We start from the raw sequence: 24,532 nt of genomic DNA on the forward strand, positions 1-24,532 counted from the left end.
CAGTGCTAATAATTTGTAATGAATAAGTAAAGAATAGAGTTTGCAAAGACCTTGCTGTTCCTCTCATTTGTTTTCCATGATGGAGAGTCAGAGGGTGCTAAATGGTATCAAGACTGACCTCACAGGCTGTGGCTCTGTCAGTGCTAGGACCTGTCTGATACAACATCCCGTTTCAGCAATTAAATGTCCTCGCTGTGGTCCAATTCCTGCAAACACAGTTGTATTTACAGAGCTGTAAACACATATTGCAGAACTGCTCACATGTTTATGATGATAAATGACCACCCTGTGGTGGTTTACTCTGAAAATTCTTTAGGCTGTTAAATCTTTCAAGTTAGTACAGAGCGATAAGTATATGAATCTGTTTAATGAAGGCCTATGTGTACATATGTTGAAAAGTGAAAGAAAAGGGTTGGTGTTTAAAAGGTATCACACATTTAGTATTTAAGATGTGCCTCTCAGAAGGAAAGACAAAGCATCTTTAAAAAAACTCACTTTTGAAATATTTTCTGCTTCCAGAATGGGTACATTTTTATTACAAAAAGCTTTGTTATTCACTGGGTGGTGTAAGAAATTGGTTGTCCAGTCTCTCTTCACTTCTAAAGTTTCTAGAGAGTAGCAGGTTGGATGAGATGCTTTTTTTCGAAGAAAACATTTAAAATTATATCTTTTCAGTGAAAGCCTGGAACAAACTAGATTGACACCTTCTACTCATAAGAAGAGCATTAAATTAAGTCATCATCTAAAAATGCAGGCGCAGAATGTAGGTGGTAAGCAGTATCTTGTTTCCTTGTTTAAGCCTGTGGTTAGAAAACTTACAAATACAGAACTGTAGCAGCTTTCTTGAAGTAATGACTTTTACTCTGCCTTGATATGTGGTCATTTACAATATGTGTATTTATTGTAAATAAAGGTGCAAGTGTCTTGTCTAAAACTGAAGAGCACAACATCTTAATTCCAGTCATAAGTTGTAGTTGACAGAATAACCAGAAACCTTAAGATCCTTTCTCATTTTTCTTTTTCCAAATCTGCCTGCTGAATTTTCTGTCTCTGGCATGGTTTTATTGCAGATATCTTCAGAAAATCATTAACCAGTTATTTCTGTAAGTGGCACACTCCACAATGACTTGGTTGACAGTCTGTAGGAAGAAAATTCTGTAAACATAAAGAGCAGCTTCTTGAAGTGGACTATGCTTTATTTTCAGGATTTACAGACGGTTCATTAATAATGTTCTTGAACACTGAAAGCGGAAGAAGCAATAAGATTAGCATTTTAACAGTTGCTTAATTAGATCAGTAGAAGGTGATATATTTCAAGTAATAATGTACTTTAGTGGCTAAACATTGAAAACATATTTTTATGTCAAGCTGAGGTTGGTGTGTCCTGATGGAGGCTTTCATATGCAATATTCTTTTTTGGCTGGCCTGTAGGTACTAATGGGCTGCAGTGAAATGGAATGGAATAATTTCCCTAAAGATTTTTTAGTAACAGAGGAAATGATATTAGTAAATCTCTGTGACCTAGAACAAGATTTTTAAAATCTGCAGTATTGCTACTGTTGCTTTAAAAAGAGCTATGGAAAAATAGCAAAGCAGAAATTAGCTCGTAATTCATAAGTTCTCATGATAAACTGTGCTACTGTGAAATTGTATTGTGTTGTCTTTCATTACCACTCAAAGAGGAATATGAACTTTTCCTAGTCAATTTATGACAGAAACTTTTGTGGCTTTTTTCGTGGGGAAAGTTTTGAAGTCTTTCTGAGGCCAAAAAGTATTAATATTTATTAATATTAATAAATATAATATTTAGTAATAAATATAATCTTTATTAGCTGTTGTGTCAGGCTTTTGGTTCTGTAGCAGCCGTACTTCACTAATGGTCATCATAGAAGGATGATTTCTGGGATTCTAAGTGGGAAGAAATCTGTTACAGGTTGTTGGATTGTTGGCATGCTGAGGAAGATGAGTGTAAATAGTGTGTTGAGGGGATTAATTATTGGATGTGTAAAAATTTGTATTGTAAAATATGTATGGGCAAAAACTCCATAAAGCCCTTTATCAGCTGAGACTGGACATTCAGGTCCCTTCCTGCTTTATGTCAGTAGTTAAGGTAAGTGCTTGGCACCTTTTGTCTAGTCTGACCTTCTGTGAAGCTTTTTATGCTGGAGAAAGACACCAGCTCTTGAAAATGGCATAAAATCTGATTATTATAATTTCTCTTGATAGAATATTTCAATAGCCAGTATTCCCTCCTCTTCTAGAAAGAGCATATCTGTCTTGTGATTAGAATTTGACTTCAGTTTTCAATTCTGGGAGAGGAAGATGGCTCTGCAAAGGAGTTAGTAGTATCTTACATTTTCCTGATGGAATGCATTTGGAAAAAAAAAAAAATGCAATGAAATGCATGGATTGACTTCCTAAAATCTTGTGTTATACCTGCCTTCCTTAGTCCCATCACAGCGGGGAGATTTGCAATTTCCTTTCAGGAAGAAGATAAACCTCTATTACTGATTTTTTTATTATCTACATACAGGTAAGATCCTTGCTTTTTACACTATTGATTGTGCTTCCAAGGTGAGTGTCACATTTTGTCATTTAACACACTGCATTAAGTTGGGATCTCATGTTCAATTCCCTGTCCTTTATGACCCTGATGCCTTTTTCAGAGTCAGTAGTTTTTCACTCTGATGTTTTCACAGTGTATGGCTTGTTTTATAGCTTTTTGTAATTTTCCTGGATATATAACCCAAGGTTTGGCTATTAAAAAATTATAAAAGTTTTGAACAGTATGCCTTGTCATCTGTTCCAGAACTTTTATGTGATGGCTCAGTTCTTCTGTTCATCACAGTGTCAGCTGTTGGGTTATTCACAAATACAATTGGCGGTGAGTTTATACATACTTACACACCTTTGAAGAAAATGTGAAATAATCTTAAACCTGGTAATGGTTCCAGAGCAGCTCTCTAAGTACTCTACTGAAATACAACTCCCTTCTATTTGTGAGGTTTCATTACTTATAGATTAAGAAAATATAATATTACAAAAAAATTAGGTAAATGGAAAATCTCTCTAGCCTATCCATTCCTACCCTGCTGGGTTTTCTTGTATTTTTCCCTGGTTAATTCAGACTGCTGTGCCTACAAATAACATGGTAATTTCTCCACATCCTCCTTCAACACTGGTGCAATGTAAGGCCCTTCTGGTCCCTTGGGTTTTAGTGCTGGTTTGATTCCCTAATACTAAATTAACATCAATAGTAAATGTTGTTCTTCCAGAGTCCTTGGTGGGGAGGTGTGCAAGTCTGCTGTTTACAAAGGTTGTATTTTGGTTGATGAGGATTAATAACATCAACAGCTGCAAATAAACTATGAATTTTTGCTGTCAAGATCTGTATTTAATTTGAAAGGTGCTAGTGACAATGTCTACTTGCTTTCCAGCCTGTTCTCACCAAGCATATTTAATATTTTTATGCAAGAATGGCTTTAAGTTTACATGGTATGCAGAGGGGCTCCTATGTTCTGTCTCTGTTAAAAAAAGTGGCAGAGTTCATTAGCTTTGGGCTGAACTGGGCAAAGGTAAATGTGAAAAATTATACATATTTGACTATGCATCAAAAACACCTCTGTAAGTTCTGTGTGATCCTGAAGCAGGGAATCCTTAATGGAATTTCACCAACAACATGCAGAAAGAAAAATGAAAAATCTCAAGCTGACTCTTCTAGCTTCTCTATCCCAATTCAGATTGTACTAGGGACTTCAGCTGGCAGCTTCCAGCATGAGGGAACTGCAACAGGCACATTAAAATTCTTACACTAGAGCAGTGTTGGGACTGACTCAGCTGGCTCTTGGCAGCAGTCCTCTGCAGGTCATGCACAGTTGGCTGGAGGCATCCAGACAAGTCTGTCTGTGTCTCACTGGTTCCCCACTTCAGCGTCTTTCCTCCATGCAGGAGCCCCTCACCTTCCTCCTGGGAGTTCCTACAAGGTAACTTGTTAGTAGCCTGTGTTCTCCTTGGCTTTTGTGCACCATGTGAAAATAATAGAATGAGCCAAAGCTGGACTGTGACCTCTTCCTACATTCTTTCAAATGACTCTTAACATTGCTCGAGCCAAATAAATTCCTCTTTGATAGCAGCATGGTACGGAAATTGGTTAAGAAGTGGAGCCCAGCCCGCAGCTACACAGCAATTTCAACATATGCAAGGGAGACAGTTATTGAGCAACTTCAAGTTTGGGGATGGATGGATGGATGGATGGATGGATGGATGGATGGATGGATGGATGGATGGAACATGCTAAAAGGTATCAGTGTGAGCAGTAGGACTTGGGAAGTAGTTCTCCCCTAGTACTCCACAACAGGTGAGGCCACACCTTGAGTGCTGTGTCCAGTTTTGGGCCCCTCGATTCAAGAAAAACAATGAGGCGCTGGAGCATGTCCAGAGAAGGGCAATGGAGCTAGTGAAGGGTCTGGAGCACAGGTGCTATTGAGGAGGAGCTGAGGGAGCTGGGGCTATTTAGCCTGGAGAAAAGGGTACTCAGGGGGGACCTTAGTGCTCTCTACAACCACCTGAAAAGAGGCTGTAGCTGCGTGGGGTTCTGCCTCTACCCCCAGGCAGCCAGTGGCAGGAGAAGAGGACATAGCAATAAGTTGGGCTAGAGGAAATTTAGTTTGGACTTTAGGAAGAATTTCCTCTACCTCCAATACTTAACTGCAGATGAAGATATAAGAGAATCCTAGTTTCTATATTTTTGGATCCTCCGGAGCCGAAGATGCCACCCTGGCTCGGGCGGCCGGCGGGGGCGGCCTGAAGCGCTGCCGTTCAGCCCCGGCGGACGGGCGGGCGATGCCGGCCCGGCTGAGGCCGCAGGGGGCCGGGCCAGGGCCGGGGCGGGGCCGCCGCTCCCGGCGCCGTCAGAGCGGGCGGGCGCCGGAGCCGCTGGGGGCGCGGGCCGGTGTCTGCCGCGGGGCGGTGCCCGGCCAGCCGCGGCTGCGGAGGTGAGCGATGGGCGCCGGCCGGGCGGCCGCGGAGCGGGGGGCAGCGGGCAGGAGGTGCGGGGGAGGGCGGCGGGGTCGTGCGGCTGCGGCGGGAGGCGCGCGGCCGAGCCCCCATCTTGCGGAGGCCCTGCCCGGCGGGGTCGGTGGCCGGCGCTGTCACCGGCAGCGCTGCCGGCTCCGTCCGTGCGTGCTCGGCGCTCGCTGTGGCTCGTCCCGAGCCGTGCCGGCTGCGGCGGTGCGTGTAAACAGCGTGTGTGGAAGGTACAGCGAGTAAACAGCCGCCTCCGGGGGGGACGCGGGAGCGAGACATCGAGCGCAGGGAACGATGTTTAACCTCTCCTGAATTATTACAGGCCGGCTTTTCACGATTCCTTTCTCATGTTGAGAAGCCTTAAAAGGAAGCAGATCGTGTGTTTAGTTTGGTGCATATTTCGGATTTTTGCTCGTTTATTGAGCTGGAATATGGTTGTGAAATATGGTAGAAATGCCTTTGCAGTACTGATGCACCATCATCTGTCTTATGTGGGTTTGGCAGAGCAGCATTAAGAATGAACTTGAAGCTTTACCTCAGTGGCATACATTCCCCCCATACCATGAGTAAAGTCAGTATATGCTGATCATAGCCCAGCTTGGACTGCAGAGACACGAGAGGGGCTTTTGCCTGGGTGGTCCAGCAGGGTGTTGACAGAAGCTCTCCATCCACAGGCCGATATCATCCTTCTGCAGAAGCCTCTGGTGTCGAGCTTGTCTAGGCTGGCAGTAGAGATCCAGCTGGGAGGGACTTGCTGGGTTACTTCTTAAGCAACAGAGGCAGAGACTCATCTTTGTCTCTGCCCTCAAACTCTAAAAAACCCTGTTGTGCTTAAAACAAGATTACTTTGCAGTTTCCCACTGCAGAACAGCTATTTGCTAATGCTTTTCACAAAAGCACTCAATTAAAAGCTTACTAAGTTTTTCTTCCTGCTTCTGAAGATCTTAATTCAGTGGACTGCCTTGCTTCTAGGAACTCAGAGAATGTAATATCTTGCCAATTTTTTCACAAGTCTCTCTGATTCTCTATGCAAATGTTAGGTGGGAGCAAATGGTGGGGGGGGAGATATATGTATTTTTGGCAGGAACTTGACATTCAGAATTTTTAAATTTAGAAGTTCTGGCACTTTAAAACTTTGAGGTGTATGTGACCTCTTTTACTCACTGTTCCCTGCTGCAGTACTAAGTTGATAGCAAATCATGATTTCATGGCTGTTTTCAAGGATCTATATCTAGGCTGCATGGATTTTGCTAGATACATGACAACTTTGCTTCTGATTCCATTTATTTTTAATGAGCTAATTTTAACTTAATCTGTAGTGGGTGGTAACTTGCAGGGAGCCATGGAGAAACAAAGAATCCTGCCAAAGTGTGGCAAAAGAGCCTTGTGATCTTCAGAGCGTGTTGGGCTCCCTTACTGAAGACAGTGATGACACCTCTGCAGAAACTTACTTTACATCTGTCTCACTTGCTGTCAGCTGAGACTGAAGGCTGTACCCCTTCTCAGGTAGCAGAATTTTCAGTCTTAAGATCTCAGATGTACTGAGGGTTGGATGTCATTAGTCATCCCTTAGACCTGTTCAAGTCCAGTATCGTTGTACAGACGCTGTATTAAATGGAAGTTCTCCCTGTGGAGTGAACCGACTGCTAGGAGAAATGATTGCTTTGTTTCCTATATGTTCTGTTTTCTCAGTCTCTGTATTATTTTACATGAATTAGGAAGGAAAATGAGAAGGCCAAGGATCCCCTTTCAGTTCTTGTTTCCTTGTTAAGATATACTTCAGGCTGCTGTGTGTTCTGCTACAGAAAATTTTAATTGCCCAGTTGCTAGTGTGTAAGATGCATCATTAGAATAAAACAATATCTCTTGGACCCCTTTTGTAGATGTCTCTGTTAGAAAAAATTCTCTATTTCTTGACTGAATATGAAGAACAATTGCCTTGCTTGGAGATGAAGTTTGAAACCTCTGCCTGTTGTATTTGAAGAGAGATGGGAGATCAAATGACACAGGCAGCACAGCTCAGAGCTCTGTCTTACACGTTCTTTGCTTCTGCTTGCCACTTCCTTTCCTGTTTCTTGTCTGACAAACTGAATTTCCTCTCCATTGTTGGATTATCTACCTAAATCTCAAACAGACATCCTTTGCAGAAACATTGTTAGAAAATGTTGTTGACCTTGGAAGAAAAAAGCTTTAGGGTGTATCTACTTCATGCACATCTGTCAGACAGATAGGTGTAGCCTCAAATGTGTTTAAATCACACCTATTGCTGCTTTATGTAATGTGATAAACTCTTTCCCACAGATGAAGTTGATTCTTCTGGTTCTCAGATAGAAGAAGGCGTTTCCCTTTTCTGTTTCATGGGCACCTCCTGTTACCACTGCCTTCCTTCCTTTGCTTCCCATGTTCTGTTCTCTGTAGTGCTTTGCTTCCTATGGCAAGTGCTGCCGCAGACTGACAGCATGTGAGACAAAACCAAGCAACAATCAAGACAAATCCATTTTGAGTGAAGAGCAAATCAAGTGAGGTACAGAAAATAACAGGAACATTGTAAATTAATTGATGTGACTGAGAGGAGGGTGTGTGTCTTGGCTGCACAGGGGAGTGGTAGGGTCATACTCTGTGTGGTTTGTGTCATGCAGGATAAGGGAGGTATACAGGAGATAAGGCAACCACTCCAGGCTTTCCTGGCAGTTACTGCTCTATTTTCCCTGTACCATAAACTGGGGTTAATGACACTGCATGAGCCAACACAGGTGGACATTGTGCTTCCGTCAGCCCATCGATCCAGCTACTTTTGTCTCACAGAGGAAAGGCAAGTGCCAGTACTATAGAAATATGTTAGCAGTTCTTGGAAACAGCACTTAAAGCTTTCAGTAAAGTATATTCACTCAGCAAGAAGGCTGTTTCTGGACTTCTATTGAATGTGAAACTCTTTATGATAATTTTACTGAATATGCAATAAATAGTGAACCGGGAAGTTGAAGCACCAGAGTACATCCTAACTTAGGTGAAACCAACTTCATGATATATAGGAGAGTAATGTAGTTTCCCCCCAAATTTCCAGGCAAGTTGAGATCTTGACCTTAAGTGAAGGAGACTTTCTGTCCAGCTTGTATATGTGACCAAGGATTTCTCTGCAGTTGCAAGGAGGTAATCAAGTGAGGTGAAAGGGAATATAATAGGAGAAAAGGAGTGTGGATATAGAGGAGGGATGTGAAGGGAAATGAGTGTAGAGGGCAAGACAGTACAGGAAGGAGGACAGATAGTGATAGAAAAATTCATCCAGGATGCATCAAGATTTTGTAGCATTTGCCAGTGGAGCACTTTGGAGCTGTAATTTCTGAAAAAAATCTGGAAGTATTCCAGACCTGTAGCTCTAGTTGGGGTGTGCTTGGAGGGAGGGAGGGATGCAAAAGCAGGGGCTGGGCTTTATAGCTGGACTTCCCTCACAGATGCACCCTGAATCTGAGCATATGGGAAGCAGGAAGGACTGTGTCACTGAGTGAGAGCCTGCAGAGGCCTGGTACAAGGTTTGTGTGCTGCTAACTCCCATTGCTAGGTAAGGTGTTTTAGAACTCTTGGGGTCATCAGCTCTCTTAAGCACTTGTACTTTGGTCTTCCTTAACAAAATAATATGTGTTACCATGCATCTAAACTTTTAGAAGGATAATTATTCTTCCCGCCATATGACTAATTATAGGAAGCATATATGTACAGATGTTGCAACAGCACACTTCAATTCCTTGGGGCAGCTTATAGTCAAGGTACCCTTACTGCAATGTTGCAAACTGTGCAGAATCCTGCAACTGTAATTCACAGTTCCTGTGAATACCTCTGCACATGCTCAGTTCCCTCCTTTTATACAAGGCTAAGAAGCCCAGATTAACTCTGTGCTTGAAAAACTGTTCTACCTGGCTCTACCCTGTTCTAGCACTGAATTTTCTGTAACTTCCTTCCAGCAAAATGAAATGCGATTAAAAAGAATTTGATGCCTGGATTTTCTCCTTGCCATGAGTAGAACAAGTCCCTAAGGTGGAAATTACAGCTAGGAGTAGAGACACAGATTTGCTGAGAATTTGTTCTTCCACTCATTCTCTGTTGTTAAATCTGTTGTGTTGAAATGCAGTGCTGGGTTTACTGCTAAGGTTAGGCATTGGACCTTTCTGTAATTCTGGTTTGTGTTTGCTTCAAGTGTTAACCCTTGGCAGTCTGAAGCTTGGATTCAGACTTAAGAAGAATTTTTAAGCAATTGTCCAGTCTTTAAGAATTATAATAAGACTTCAAAATGACACAGATTTGCATCAGGTGTTTTGAAAATACTTGGTCTGCTTAGAGTCTCTTCTGTTCTTTGTCCAGCTCTTTCTCTACATTTTCTCTGTGATAACCAGAGATAGGAGAATAATTTTTCATAGTTTCTAAACCTCTAATTTTTCACAGTTCTCTTTCAAAAACTAACTGTGAGGTGGGGGTGGGTTGTGTTGGGCTGAATACAGTAGGTATTGATTTCTAAAAATCTCTAGAGATTTCGATATTTTTAGTTTTTCCCCTTACCCACCTACATTTTGTCTTGCCACTAACAATTCCTTCAATTATGTAGCTACTTTTTACATTCATTAGGCTGGAAACTACTGCCTCCCACAGTAGGGCAGGTGGAACGAAATGTGTCCCTACGCTTCAGCAACTTTAGTGCAAAGTTCAGTGGCTTAATTTAAACTGTTGGCTTCACATTTCTGAAGAGTGTTCACTTGATCTGGTCCATTGACTTTGCTTGGGAGGCTGTAAACTTGAACAGCAGTGTGGTAATATCTTCAGTCACCAGAGCTACTTGCTGAGCTCTTAGTGCCATTTTTCTGTTATATTTTTTACCATAAACTGCTAAGTGCTAGTGCACTGTTAATTTTGTTAACAGTTCTGTAAATATTAAAACTTACTGAACATTACGTAATTTCTTTTTAAAAGGGTTGTCAGATGTTGTCTTGTGGAAGTTGCTACACATAAAATGTAAAATCTGGGATAAGTCTTCCTGTCCAAGTCCAGAAGTCTGTAGAGCATTTCTCAGCATTTCCATTTTTGGAAATGGACATTATCTGCACAAGAGAATTATCTCATGGCTATCTTATCCCTTCCAGGTTTTATGGGTCACTTTAAAGTTCAGAATTGTACAGTATCACAAAGTTACAGCAAAAATTAATATGATACCAGTAGATGATAATATCAGTAGAAAAGCCTTATGTATATGTATATTGTATATTTCAAAGCTGATCTCACAGCTAGAAGCTGGAAGCTTTTGGCCTGTGACACTTAACTCCCTGTGGACTCATGAATTTGCTTTGTTGGCCGCTCACATGTTCCTATGAACATGGATGAACATGGTCCTCAAGGTTTTCCAGTGATCATAACTTCTACTGCCAAAGTGTGGGTGGACCATCCACCATTATTTCCGAGTCTGGGAGAAGTGTTTGGAACTGGTTCCCTGCTGAATGGAAAGCAATGCTGCTCCAAATAAACGGGACAGTTCAGGAGTATGAATGCAGCATTTTAAACTGCAAATGGCCCACACTGCTGTCAAAATAGCTGTCTTAAAAGAGCAATCTATGTAACCACAGTTTGGCCTTGTGGATTCCAATTATGCTAAATCTTAAGTTAGATGATCTACTTTTCTCTTGTTGTATTTAGTGCACAGGAGGGGACTAATCTGGGGATGAACTGTTGAGTAAAGACCATCAGTGACTGTAACAGCTTTATTTGTTCCAGAAATTGGAAAGCAGGAGATTATAGGAAGAGGTAGACAGAATTGTTTTTCTGATTGAGAGCTGCATCCTTCTAGAGGCCTGTGACACAACCCTACCACTCCTCAGAGTTTCTGTGTGGTTCAAGGCAAGTCTTTGAAAATTTTCCTTTTGCCATTGGTCAGTACAATATTCCTCAGATTTTGTTTGCCTGATTTAAGATCTGATTTCAGTTTCATAGAACATCTAAGCCCTCCCATCTATTACTGCATATGTTATGTAAAGGCTGCACACTTCTAATGTTGAATTGTGCGTGTCTTGAGTTCGACACCCAAGCTAGTTGGTACTTCATTCTTTCTGCAGAAACTGGCTGGTTCTCCCTTGAAATCTGTGTCCACTATCTCTCCTATTCCCAGAGAGTGTTCCCAGCCTCCTTGTACTAGCTTAGACCATTCCCCTTGGTTTTCCTCCTTATGCTACTTGCCCCATCTCTTTGGTCTTCCCATTTTTGGCATTTTTCCAGCTCTTTACTGCATTGATTCCTCTCAGCCCAGTTGTTTCTGATGTTATTTCTACCTCCAAACATCCATCCTGGTCTTCTGCCAACTTGCCAGTATTGCTTTTCAGTTACAACTCCTGCTCCTTTGGCTTGGCCATTTTTACCTGTGTTTTTGAATTTGATATTTCTTTCTTATCCCTGAAGGCTTGTAATAGAAATATAGGTTCTGTTGGCCAAGGTCAATATTTAGCTGAATTGTTGAATGATTATTATCAGGAACTGTCTTCTGAACCCCTCAGGATGCTTGTAAGGCAGTATATGTGCAGCTGTTACTTGTGGAAATCAAAGAGTACTCATTCTTTTGGCATCTTTGGAGATTTTAGTTGTAATTAACCTCTACTGGATCTGTGTTTACTATGACTTTTTAAAGGATTAGAATAGAAGGGAAAGGTTGACAGTTGGTTTTAGTTTTTTTTTCATATTATGCAAAATGTTTTTTCTTTACACCTTACTCTTGATAGCAATTGTTTGAGCTGAAACTGATGATTGTTCCTTAAAAACTAGTTTGAGACAAACAGTCAGCATGAAAAACTTCTGGGCACACACTTTGGAAAAAGGTAAGCAAGTGAAAAGAATAGTCTTTTAAGAAGTGGTGTTGAGCAGGTGTAGTTACAGGCACAGGTGGTGCTACTGGTCCCACCTTCTGATTGCTCCTCTTGTGCTGAACAATTAGAAAGTGCTTTACAAACTGTTCATTCACTTCATGGGGGCCTGTGTATCTCAGCCATTGTTCAGTGGCATGGCAGTGTAATGTTTGACAAGCAGTGGCATGTAAGAGGTTTTTAAAATAGTGTGGGACTAGTGATGGCATTTAAATGACTTGGCCATTAGAAAATAGGGAAAAAACAAGGAACTGCTTTCACCATAAGCAGAGATTTTCCTTCTCTTCCCCTTTAGGTAAGAATAGTGGAAATGTTGAAGTGCATCTTTGCTTTGATGTCTAGCAAAACCCTTTCTCTTCCCAAACAGTATACCTTTTCTCCAACAACTGTGAAGAAACATTTGTTGAGCAATAACCCAAAATGTATGGTTGCTGCCATCTAAGTTGTCAGCATTACTTAGAGTTTTTAATTCAAGTAATAGACAGACTTCATCTTACCAAGTTTATAAGACTTGGGAAAACTACATAGAAGCTTTTCTACAATATGTTTCTTCTGGCAAGAACAGATTTCCCAAGAATATGTGTTCCTGCTAGTTTGACCCCATCTATATTTTAGTGAAATTACCCTTTCCAAGAAGTTTCAGTAAGAACTGTATTTCTGCTAGAAATACTAATGTCTGTGGTAGCAGTGCTGGAGACACAGACATCTAGCATGAGCTATGGATTTACCGTTTCACTGGATTTAGAGATGGATGTTTAAAAAAGCTTTGTTAATTCTATATCAGGTTCTCACTTTGTGATTGCTGTGTCATGGTGTTTTGAAATGTTCTGTACTTAATATATGAATGGCAGATCACAGTTCCAAAGAGGCTTTCAAGCCAGAAGCAAGCAATCTTTTATGACCAGAAGATTATATACTTTATAAAAAGAAAATACAGCAAAATACAGTCAGTCAAGAGGGATTTCAGGAATAGCAGAATTTCAGGTGACATACAGCATGTTATTTTACTATTTTTAATGGAGAGCTTCCCTTGGCATGCCTTTTGTAATTCCACTGTCCCTGGAGCTGTAGGCTTTGTGTTTTTCTCAACCATAACCCTAAAGGTAACCCTAGCTCTAAGTGGAGCAGTAAATGCAGCCTTTTACTGAGGCTAAGGCTCCCAGCACATGAGTGGTGCCAAGGAAAATGATTTGGAGGAAGCTATGTTATGGCAGTGCCATGCTCCTCTTGGTCTGATACTTTCCATCTGAGACTTGCTGCTGAGATTTATGTTAGAGCATGTGAACAGTTGGTATAATTTAAACTGGGAGATCTGAGGATTGGAGGAACAAAGAAGTGCTAAAACCCCATCTATTTTCTTGCCTTTGTTTGTTTGTTTGTTATTGTTTATCATACCAGTTAGAGAGCCCTTGAAGACCCGTTCCTCTAGGGAATTTTTGCGTGGCTCTGGAAGGAGGAGAGTTTCAGTTTACCTAAAATGTTGCAAGAGCTTGGGAATAAAAATAAGGAAACATAAGTGTTACTTCTCTAAGTAGAAGGAAAAAGTGTTACTTCTAAGTAGAAAGAAAAGGGGATTTTTTTTTTTTTTCCCAATGGCCCCTTTTTCCTCATTGCTGCAGTTATGATTGCATATTGGGATTTTACAAGAATTTGGATCAATTGAAACAGGGAAGTTATGAAGGTGGCAAGAGATGTATACCTGAGCACAAGTTGAGAGGCATGGTCTGCCTGTGAAAGTTTGGCACAATTATAAGTGTTCTAGGCACACAGACTTTAAAAGACCATGATGTAAGTTTATGGAGAATATGGGGGAAATATAATTTGTCTGTCATTTTGATGATATTGCTGAGAAGGAGATAATGGAAGACACTCTAGAATTGTGATTGTAGATCAGGAGGACATAAAGAACTGCAAAAAGGAAGGCTTGAAAAAGCAAAAAGCAATCACCAAAACAACCCTCTAAAAAAGATAAGAAAAATAAAGGAAGGGGAACTATGAATTCTGAGGAAATTTTGGTACTAGTGAATTAACACAATTAGCAGTCAGAAAGTGAAAGTACACAAAAGTTTAGAAGTTGGGAGATTTGCATTTCTCAGAAAGAAAATGAAAGGAGAAGCAGCCCTCTGCACAGTAAATTTTAAAAATACTCGAAAAATGGTTTAAGGGAGTACCTTCAAGGTACTGTGTGAATTAGAAGGTCCAATACAGAGGCTGTGTAGAATTTTTAAGTGATAAGAACTTGCTCTACTTTCAAAAACACTGCACTAAAACATAAAAGGAAGAAAGAAAACTTAGAAGAGAAGCATGAGGTTCCCATACTGACTACTACAGACAGCTAAATAAAAAAAAAAACATTAATTGTAGCTGATGCATATAAAAATACTTCAGTTTACATGGTTATCCAAAAATATTCTCAGCTACTTTGATTTTTTTTTTAGTGATGATGATTACTAATATGAAAACTTCATTAATGGCTACCCTGTGGGTAAAAAGGAGTATGCAAATGTAATTTCCAGAGAGGAAGAAAGATGACTTTTTAAATTAAAACTATGGTTGATAGTTGCCTATGTCTTCAACAAGACATTGACACCACGAAAATGGTTTGTTATATTGTCAAGTAGCTCTGCATTCTGAACCTGTTTCCATCAGCTGCAAGATACATACCACTTTCTACTCTTTTGGTCAAAATGAACAGCTTTTTGCCTCTGACAGGGTGCTTGGTTAGGTTGTTTGTCAAGGTGAAACACTCGTGGCTGGAAGCTTGATGCATTACTAAAACGTTGGCTTGAAATCCTTCCTGTCAGGTAGCTCTGAGTGCCATGGCATATGGGATATAAAGGGTTTTTTTTGTTTCCTAATGAGCCAAAGTTAAGTAACATCCCACAGGAAATAAACAATTCTATCCTCCCTGAGGCTAGGCAGCATGAGAGGTGGTTCTAGTCAGCCTCTGTCTTTGAAAAGCTGCTTCCTGACCTTCCCAAAGGCTAAGCTTTCCCAAGCTGTCAAATGGAAGTCAATCCCCATTCCCATCCCATCACTTGCCTCCCTGTTTGCCTTTGAACAGCTGTTGTACCCTTCTGCAAGGTGAATGGGTGTGTGTGTAGGAAGAATTTGGTTAACAACATTTAAATGCATTGTGCAGGTAGGTAACTTAGAGAAAAGCTTTTATTTTCTTCAGTTTGCTTTGTTTAGTGAAGATATTTTGTAATAAAATCTTGCATTTATCTGGGATTTTTTTTTTTGCTGATGAGAGTGGAATGATAAAATGGTGCAGGATATATTTGTGCCTTCCTGTTGTGCTGTGTGTGTGGCTGGAAATAATCTGGGTGTAGACCTAAATGATGTGTTTCACATGGCTGAGAGCAGGCACTGTGAGTAAAGTAGTGGAGAGCTATGTTGAAAGGAAGGTTGAAAAGGAAGCTAAAGCTACAGATTTCCTTGTTATCATTGCATAGTTTAATTGGGTTGTTTTACATGTTTTTGGGAATTCATTTGAATATTCTTCAATAAGATTTAGTGAAGTTTTCTGGGAAAAAGCAACTGCACCTCTCTGTGTATATAGAATGCACTTCTATTTAACAAAATACCAGCACAGCTGATAACTCCTCTTTTTCTGTCAGCCCAGCTAAAGCCATTTTCTATGTTGCCTTTCAGGCACATCCTGCTCTTTTCTGTCTGATTTTTACACAAAGAAACTCTACCATATGCTGTTCAGACCTTTTATTATGTGTCTGTGTGCTTCAATTGCTAAAAAAGTCCCTTCCCAGAGACCTCCTGTCACGTTCACGTTTGCAAGTGATATTTTGGTACCGATGAGTGTGTATGACATTGCATTTATCAGATACTGAATTCCTCTGCAACACTGAGCATTGGGTGCTAGCAGGGGTGGAAATGAAGGCAGAGTTTAGGCTCAAGAGGGATGTTCCTGGCAGTAATGATCAGTGTGGAAATCCTCAAAATTACTGACATAATGAGTAAACTTGGTAAGATGAGTAACAGGGAAGCAGTCTCCTCTCTGAACAGGAGGGACATTAAACTGGAGTGGGAGGTCTGTGATGTCCCCATGAGAATGATTTTTACGTGAAAACGTGGTGGTGGGTGATGAGAGGGGGTGATGAGAGGGACATGCAACACACTGGAAGGCTTTGGAAATATATGGTCATTTGTTTGTGCTGTCAGGCTGACTGGCCCATTTTTTCTCTGGAAAGGATTTGCCAACAACAGTGTGAAAATCCTACAAATGAAGGCATAGCCCCATGTAGCAGCAGTAGTCTACCTGTTGGAGTTGGAACTTCTCTCTTATATCTGCTTGAATCTGAAATCTCTTGCTGTTTGACCTCCAGGCTTTAACTGAATTTCCATATTCAGAGCACTAGATGTTGACTTTCAGATGGAAGTGGAGACAAGTTCTCTCTTAAAGAGTCACCGAAAATCTGCTGCTGTCTGCACCTTCACTTTGCTGATAACACAGCTTTTGAGATCATGCTCTTAATTAACTTGATACCCTGCTTCAATTTCTTGGTGCTGGAAGAATGCTTGAAGCAAAGTGGATTTGCTCCTGTCATTGGAGGCAAAGTTAAAAGGAAAGAGGAGGTGTGGGGGAGAAACATTGTTGCAGTTTGATAACATGTTTAAATAACTATTGTAAAATGGTGTTTTGTATCAAAATCAGTTGCCTTCTATATTTTTATAGAAGTCTTCGTTTTTAATTTGTTGTTAATGTAAAATGCAACACTTGAAATGGCATTTCGCAGAGTGTCTATTTTTAATGCTGGTGTTTTATCCTCTCAGGAACAGGGTATTTGCTTAATCATACCCTCTTGGATCTTATCTTCTTCTTTTCCCACCCATCTTTTTCACCCATAGTTCAAATGTCTGGCTGAATATCTGTTCTTTGGATGCATCAGTGTGAAATTTTGCAGATGACCACCTGTCTTAATGCACGTGAAGCTGTGATCACAGTTTTCTAAACAGTGCCAGAGATGCTGAATTATGTTTGCAGTATTGCCAAATCACTTAAATCAGTCTTGACTGAAAAAAAAGATGGCATAAGTCCCAGATTACTAATGTGCTTCTGTGAGTCATTAGCAGTGGTTATCTAGATGCGATTACAAAAGATAGTTTTCACCAATACAAAAGGGCCAAGAACTGGTATGGTGTAGCTTAGAGACATTTTTATGTTTTTGGACATACAGGAGAAGAAACTTCTCATGTATTTTGTTCAGCATAGTACTTTGTACCTGGCATCTGGACTACCATGCTGTATCTATTAATCAGACCTGACAGTAATGTCTGTTGTGTACAATGACTGTTTCTGCGTAAAGTAAACATACATCCTGTATGATGACTTTGGGAAAGTTCTATATTTCTGTATGTTTTTATTTTGGTGTGCTGTAAAACTCTGGGTTTTGTTTCAGGTGGTAAATTTGCTCAGATCTTTCTTTTCCCTAGGCAATTCTAAATGTAATTAAATATATTGCACTGCATGATGTGATTTTCTTTCTTTCATTCAACCATCATCCCTTTTTAAGTAAAGAAAACAAATCCCACTAAACTAATTTCATATTTTTGCATTCCCATATCTATTTTTGGCTACTTGCATCATGAGAGAAAAATGCAACACAACTCACAGGAGGGTGACATAAAAGGCTAAATGTGGCTGTTGACTGCTGAGAGTTCCAGTCCTTTTAGAATATACCAAGAAACAGTATAAGCAGAAATTTGACAAATAGTTCTTCAGGTTTTGGGGTGGTTTTCTTTATGTTTTGGTACATGTCACCACCTGGTTTAGAATCTTCAGGCTTTGCTTTCCTTTGTTGTCACTGGCTTTGTCCAAGGGTAAGAAGAAGAAGAAGGGGTAAGTGGCCATGTATGGACAGAATCCAGAGAGATGTGAAGTGTAATGCAGTTGCTGATTGTTACAGTGCAACCAATAATGGTGTTGTGTAGGAAAAAAGTATGAGTTCTTTCCCTGCAGGGTGAATGTAGGCTTTGAGATGGGGAATTTTCTTAATGCTTGAGAAATAGTGCTTTTTTATTGCTCAAGAAAAATAAAGTCTAAAAACAGGAACAGCTCATGATGGTAAATTATTTTGCTGGAGAGAGTTGTGGCTTTCCTTGAAACTGGCTTTTAATTTCAGTGAAATAGAATATAATTGGTAGCTGTCTCTTATACAGTGTGTTATTCAGGAGCTCTCCAAAAACAATGAAAAGGCCAATCAAAATATTATGGGGTTTTATTTCTTTTTGACATATTGGCCACTTTCCACTTTCAATTTGACCTAATAATGACAGATTTTCTTAAGATACAATTATTTGAATGTACTTTTTTTTTTTTTTTTGGCCATAGGATGAGAGAGAGATGTGAGACATCTATAGATGGTTTTCTGCTCAGAAAAAGGTGTTTGTCTACATAGGTGAGAAGTATTTATAAATATGCAAATTTACATATACATGTCAATTCCATATACACATAAATTCTTATATTTGGCTGTACAGGGTGTGTATTTAGGTAACTACAGTCAACAGAAACTTTTGTTGGTAACAGAAGATAGGATGAAAAGATGTAATATTTTTCTGAGCTTTGGGGTTGTTTTTTTCCTTTTTAAAAAAAATAAGAGTTTCAAGTTCTGTTCTGTTGCAGGAGCATAAATAGATTGCAGTGTGCAAATGGAGTTCATGATAAGTGCACAGAGAATGAACACTGCACAAGCCCATGATCTCTGCTTATGGTACCTGCCAGGACTCCAGCTGAGGGAGTCTTTGTTCTTGGCACTTGGTGTCATTAAATCAGGGAAAACCAGACGCTAAATTGGTCAGAACAGACCTTTTACATTTTGGCTATTTTCCCCTTTTTATGGTCTGACTTGTCTCTTCCTCTGACATCCGTGGGTGTTGGATCAAACCTGTACTTCTGTGGAAGTCGTACAGACTGCAGGTAGATCATAGAATCATAGAAAGAAAAAAAAACCTGTACGTTTTCGTAGCAGGAGAAATAGGACCATCTGACATGAGGAAAGGTAATAAGCAATATACAGAAAACAGAAATACTACTAGAACTAATAACTCTAATAGCATCTAATAGTTTTAGATGAAAAAAGTAATTACTTTTAAATGAATGGTGTCATGTTCTGGTTCATCAACAAAAAATCAAAGGTTTAGCTCTTCCAGGTGTGAGTTCAGGGGGCTGCCTGTTACTTCTTTGAGGAACAGAAAAGCACAGCTTTAACTGTTGCCTCCTTGCAAACCTTTGAAACTGAGAAATGATTAATTAATGTAATTAAACAGAATTTAAGCAAAGTTAAGAGTTTTCTAGGTAACTGTTGGAAATGAGCTGAAACAGGATGTGCTTGTTTGCATCAGCACTAGTGTTTTTGTCAAGACTTTTGTAAGAGCACTTGTATTTGTCTGGGCTTCTGCCCAGTTGTCTGCATGCTGAGAGACGCGAGCCTGCTGTTGGAAGTGGGATGAGAGTGAAGGGCTGGCTCAGATTGTTTTTTCTGCAGGTTTTACTGGTAGAACTAATGCCAGTCTGGTTTGAACTGACTTGCTGGGGCCTCTACAGGTAGGTTTGTTAGAATGTCCTGTAGCAAAGAGGTGAAAAATTATATGATCTATTAATTCATTCTGCTGAAGGGTTATGGGGATAACAGGTGTGAGCCAGAGGCAAGATGAGGTCTAAAGCACCAATAAATTTCATGTGGGACTTGGGGATTGCTATTTGAAGGCAACAGATTTAGTCAGAAGAACCCGAGATGTCTGCAAAGCTAAGTACTTTCATTTTCTTAGTGCTTTTAATTGTATCACTAGAAGCAATTAAAATCACAATTAAAAGCACTTAAAGTCCTTTCCTGTGTTAAGTGTGAAAGAGGGAAACTGTTGCTAAGAAGGATTTCTCACATAATTTACATTTTAGAGTGGATGTTTTGCTGTCACTTTTGCTTATACCTGTCAAACATGCCCCCCCCCCCCCCCCCCCCCCCCCAAAACGTGGATTACAGATGTGTTAGGCTTTTATGATCTCTGTTTTGGATGTGCTTATGTCCCCACAGATTCCCTGACCTTTGTTTTTTATTAAGCCAGATGGGTTACTTCAGCCTTACACAAAGCGAAGCAGTTCAGAGTTACACATAGTTATTGATCAGTGCTTCCCAGCCATTTTAATTCTGAAGGGGACAGGTTTGCACAAGACATCTGAGACACTCATGGCTGATAATGTGTGTTGGCTTTCTGCTCCTCCTGTGCTCATAAGGCACAAAACTCATGCCTTGGGAAACTGACTTCTTCCTGTTTGTCACCCAATCCTATGTATTGAAAAACAGCTTGAATACTGTGTCGAAGTAGATTTGAGCCTTGGTGTCTTTCTTGTGCTGAGTAAGTTGTACTGGCATTGTCAAGTTACTTGCAGAACAGGAAGTTATCTGACTGGTGTCAGTGTTTTAAATAACTTCTGTTAAAGAAATTACCTATAACCATAGGGAAAACTACTTTGTCCTTGAGCATTTTTTAAAAACAAACTGAAAGGAGTTACTAGAGGGAGAATGGAAGATGGCTTTACTGCTTTGCTTGTGGATGTCTGACTACAGTGGCATAGGGCAGGCATAATTGAGTAGAGACTACCCTTTAATGTAGGATGGATAGAAGATGCCTTTATCTTTTTAGAGGGAAGTCTCACATTGGTGCTGTTCTTTTGAGAGAAAAGTGCTGTCCATATGGAGGGAACCAGCTTATTTTTTGTTGTCTTTTGTGCCAACATGTATCTTTTTTGCTACTTGAGCCTGGTCTAAATATTTCTGCAGTATTCCAGTCCAAGCAACTGTAATTGGGCGCAGCTACCTTGCTGCCAGTGGTCAAAACTCACTATTCAAGCTAGTTGTAAACACTGATGAGGTTTCAAATAACCCTGAGGTGGAAGTCCTTCTAAAAGTGTTCTTACACTTGAACTTTTGTGGTTCAGGTCATCAAAGTTCCCTCTGCTAAAACACAAAAAAGTAGAGATTTGCAGTGACGGTTAATTAATTTTAGAGTCAGATCTGAGACTTTTGCCTAGTCTTGCAATGTTACCAAGTGGGCATTTGAGGAAAACATTGAGTATCACAGAGTTTATAATTCCTGATACATTATATACATCCGTAGGTGCTTTAAGACTTCTGACTCTGCCGCACTCTTGGGGCAACATAGTATCAGAGGGTGTATCTTGTCTACCTGATGCTTCTCGCAGTAGTTTCATCCTAAGGTGTTTTTCTGCCTTAAATTTCTTTGCAAAACATGCCTTTCCTTTGTTTGATCCTCAGTTTCTCCATGGAGCATTGAGACAGATGGGAATGAATATGTGCAGTAAGACGGGATGACCTGTACCTCTCTACTGTCCTCTTCAAGTATTTGCTGAGCTTATCCTAAAGAGATTCAAGTTTTATTGTCTATGTAGCTTCATGTTCCAAGTGACATTTTTTGAGAAATATATTAGAGGATTTCTCATAATTACTAGAGTTACTTCTTTGGTACAAATTTTATATTGCTTTAAAAAATGCCAGGAGGAAACTGTTCCTGCTTTAACTTTTAAAAATTACACCTTGTCTGTAGGGAAATTTTTCAAGCAGATAATTCATTCTGAATGATTTTGCTTTAATAATTTGAAGGGTGAAAAAGCAGATAGACTTGAGAAAATAGAGCAAAATGACTGTGAAAACTAGCTGACTAATTTAGCGTTTTTACCTGTAAAAAAAAGGTAAGTGCTTGATTATGGTGCATGTATGCATAAGTGTTGACATTACCTTTAATTAGCCCCAAGTGTACAAGTCTCATCCTTTAGTACCCATAGTGATTGCATAGTGCAAAAATAGATTATATTGTGTTTGTTTAAACAGGCAACAGGATAAAAAATACCTAGGAGATGGAATATGTTTTGGATGTTTAACTGGGTAATCTCTGTCTAAAATAAGACCTACCAGTCTAATTATGTATCTGAAAAATGATTTTGTCTTTTTTTTTTTGTTTTGTTTTTCTTTCTTATTAAAGTTGTTAGCTCTCATTCTTGAAAGACTGAGGGAAATGAAAAAGGACTAACACTAATTACCTGAATTGTCTTATTTTTGTGCTTGCAGATGATAGTAGGAGCATTCTGGGCCTGGATAACAGTTTAGAGATTAGCTTGGAGACATGCTGCTCTGCACCAGCTGCTCTTAGTGCTCTCCCAAATTGAATACTAAGGATGCGATCCCCCATGTCTTGCTGGGATTAATTTTATGCTGTTTTGAAAAACTAGGGTTGGTCTGCACAAATTGGAGTATGTTGAGTGTTATGTGAGTTAAAGACAGTTTTTCATTCTGCTGGCGCTGTTATTCTCCACAGTGCTGTATTTAAGGAGGTTTGTCCTGGACTTCAGCTGTTAATGTCTTTAGTTTTTAGAAACTAGGCTGACCCTGGAGTACCAAAGTACTGCCCTCTATGTATCTATCTTTTCCACACCTTTCTTCAGTGTTCTTTGTACTTAGAGAAAACTGATGAATAGCAGATTTTTGAGGAAAATGGATGAGCAGCCCCTACAACTGCCAGGATGTAAAAAAGCAATCCTGTTAGTTACCCTTTCCTTCTGTATTTGACATCCAGCTCTTCAAGAAGACCAGGTACTAACTAGCCGCTCAAAGTACAAAAACTGGTGTATGGACTTAAAGTGGACAATGAAAGGTAACTGCTACAGGAATCTTTGTTACAGATTTCAGGGTGTTGATAACAGAGGATCATAGAAAGGTTAAATTTGCAGTACCATTTTTAATTTTTCTATGTGGCTTCTGCAGCATTAGAGGCCACACCTGCCACAGTACCTTTCTAGGCCTGAGGCCCACACGGTAGATTATTCTGTGGGGGCTTTGCACAGCCTCTTCTAGAGTTACTGATATTTTTCTTCTTGTTGGCTTTTTTGGTGGTACCACACAGTTCTGAAAAATGGCACTAGTGCCAATCTGCAAAACAACACTTGGAGAAAGCTGTGCTGACAATAAAGGATTATCAAACTGGAGCCAGAAGGCCAGGAGTCCCAGGGGTGGGTGGTCCAAAACAGCATCCAAGCTCAGCCTGTCATGTGTTTTGTGTATCTGTGCTCCAGCACACTCAGAAATCCCAGAGGACTTGCATAACTCCATATTACAAGTTTCAGGAGGCAAGCCTTTGAGGATTGCTTAATGCCCAGCCAGGAGTTTCTGATTGAAGCACTGCAAACTTGCATGGTATTAATCAATGAATAAAATGGTATTGCTTTCTCTTTATTCAGCCTTATTGCTTTATTCATTACAGAGGCTAAGCAGACCTTAAATACTTCATGTGAAGTAGCACCTGCTTTGATATACGAAGTTGTTGCCTTGTGGTAAATGCAGTGGTAAATCCTTGTGGTAAAGGGAGTGACTTTTGAAGCCTCTGACTAAATAAAGTTTTATTGGTTTAGTGTCTGACTTGGTTTCCTGACAGTCAGACTCAAACTTTCAGGGAGTGATATGTTCTTTGGAAAATGCCACTGGATTTTTTTCTAGACTGAAAACTATAGGTATCTTCATGGCTCTTCAGACACCTGTGTCAGTGGAAGAGGCCTTGCTGCTGTCAAGGAGCATAGTTAACTACAGCAAAGTTTTATGTACAGCCTTAAAACTCTGCTGTCAAAATTCAAAATTAGAGACAGATGTGGAAAATTTTGGGTCTTTTTCCACAGAGAATTAGCAAGCATTATTTTTATTGCCAAATAATACTTCTGTGAAGCTTTCCTGATGATCTCTTCCCAGGTCCTTTTGTCTCATTGCTCTCCCTTTACTGTCACAGTTTCCCCAGCATCTATCTTTGTTCTGAACAGCCTGTCAATCAGCCAGCTCTCTCTTGCCTGCGGGAATGTGTGCCTGTCTCTGCCTGAGTTCCTCCTGTCCTGAATCCACCTCTTTGCATCTTTCTCCATCACAGTTAACTGTGCTGTTTTTCCTGCCCTGCCACACTTTCCCCTAAGATGACTTGCTGTGCACTTTTGCCACCACTTCTCCATTTCCTGCTCTCTAAACCAGTTTGCCCCATTAGTGAGCCACCACAGTGCTACTGACTTCTCTCCTTTCAAGACCATATGCTAAGAACTGCTCTCAGGTTGGTGTGTTAACTGGAACTTGTATCCTGTTGATGCTAACATTGATCTTTGCCTTGCTGAGAGTCTTGATTCCTCTGCTCTGACATTTCCTTGGTATCTTATATTATCTCATAAAAAATCTCATCAGAGATTCTTCCCATCTATGTTCTATTTTGAGCTCTGCTTCTACTGGATAGCTATTTGACTTAAGTCACTGCAGCATTTCTGTAGAACTGTGGATTTTTTTGTTTGGTAGGCTTGATTGGGGCATATTAGCACTAGCAGACTTCATTCCCCCTGTGATTTTAGAGGGAAGAAATTGCTTTTATAGTGGTGACTCCTGACAGAATCTAAGTTAGCAACATAGCTCCTGCTTAGCTTAGGTGCTCTGAATTGCACTCTGCCTTTCTTCTTGCTGAGAAAGTAGAGAATATGGTGCATTTTCTGACTCCCCTGGACATTCTTGTTAATGTAGTCTATTCATCCTCCACATTGCATATAAGGGGCAGCATGAATTGTA

The 24,532-nt window shown here is 40.1% G+C and overlaps 1 protein-coding gene across 30 annotated transcripts in view; it reads left to right on the forward strand.

Annotated features, from left to right (window-relative positions):
- The first annotated feature begins 4,883 nt into the window (after window positions 1–4,883).
- INPP4A (inositol polyphosphate-4-phosphatase type I A) overlaps window positions 4,884–24,532 on the forward strand; it is a 108,441-nt gene continuing 88,792 nt past the window's right edge. For 13 of the 30 annotated variants that reach the window (XM_086880510.1, XM_086880527.1, XM_086880512.1 and 10 more), the window contains exons 1-2: window positions 4,895–4,994; window positions 18,265–18,331. The gene's annotated coding sequence lies outside the window, so the exon portion shown is untranslated. Of the gene's footprint in view, window positions 4,995–18,264; window positions 18,332–24,532 lie in introns of all 30 variants that reach the window. The other 17 variants (XM_086880526.1, XM_086880540.1, XM_086880513.1 and 14 more) reach the window with 3 other exon arrangements.

The sequence above is a fragment of the Cyanistes caeruleus genome, chromosome 3 (assembly GCF_971803275.1).
Source record: "Cyanistes caeruleus chromosome 3, bCyaCae1.hap1.1, whole genome shotgun sequence".
NCBI lineage: Eukaryota > Metazoa > Chordata > Aves > Passeriformes > Paridae > Cyanistes > Cyanistes caeruleus.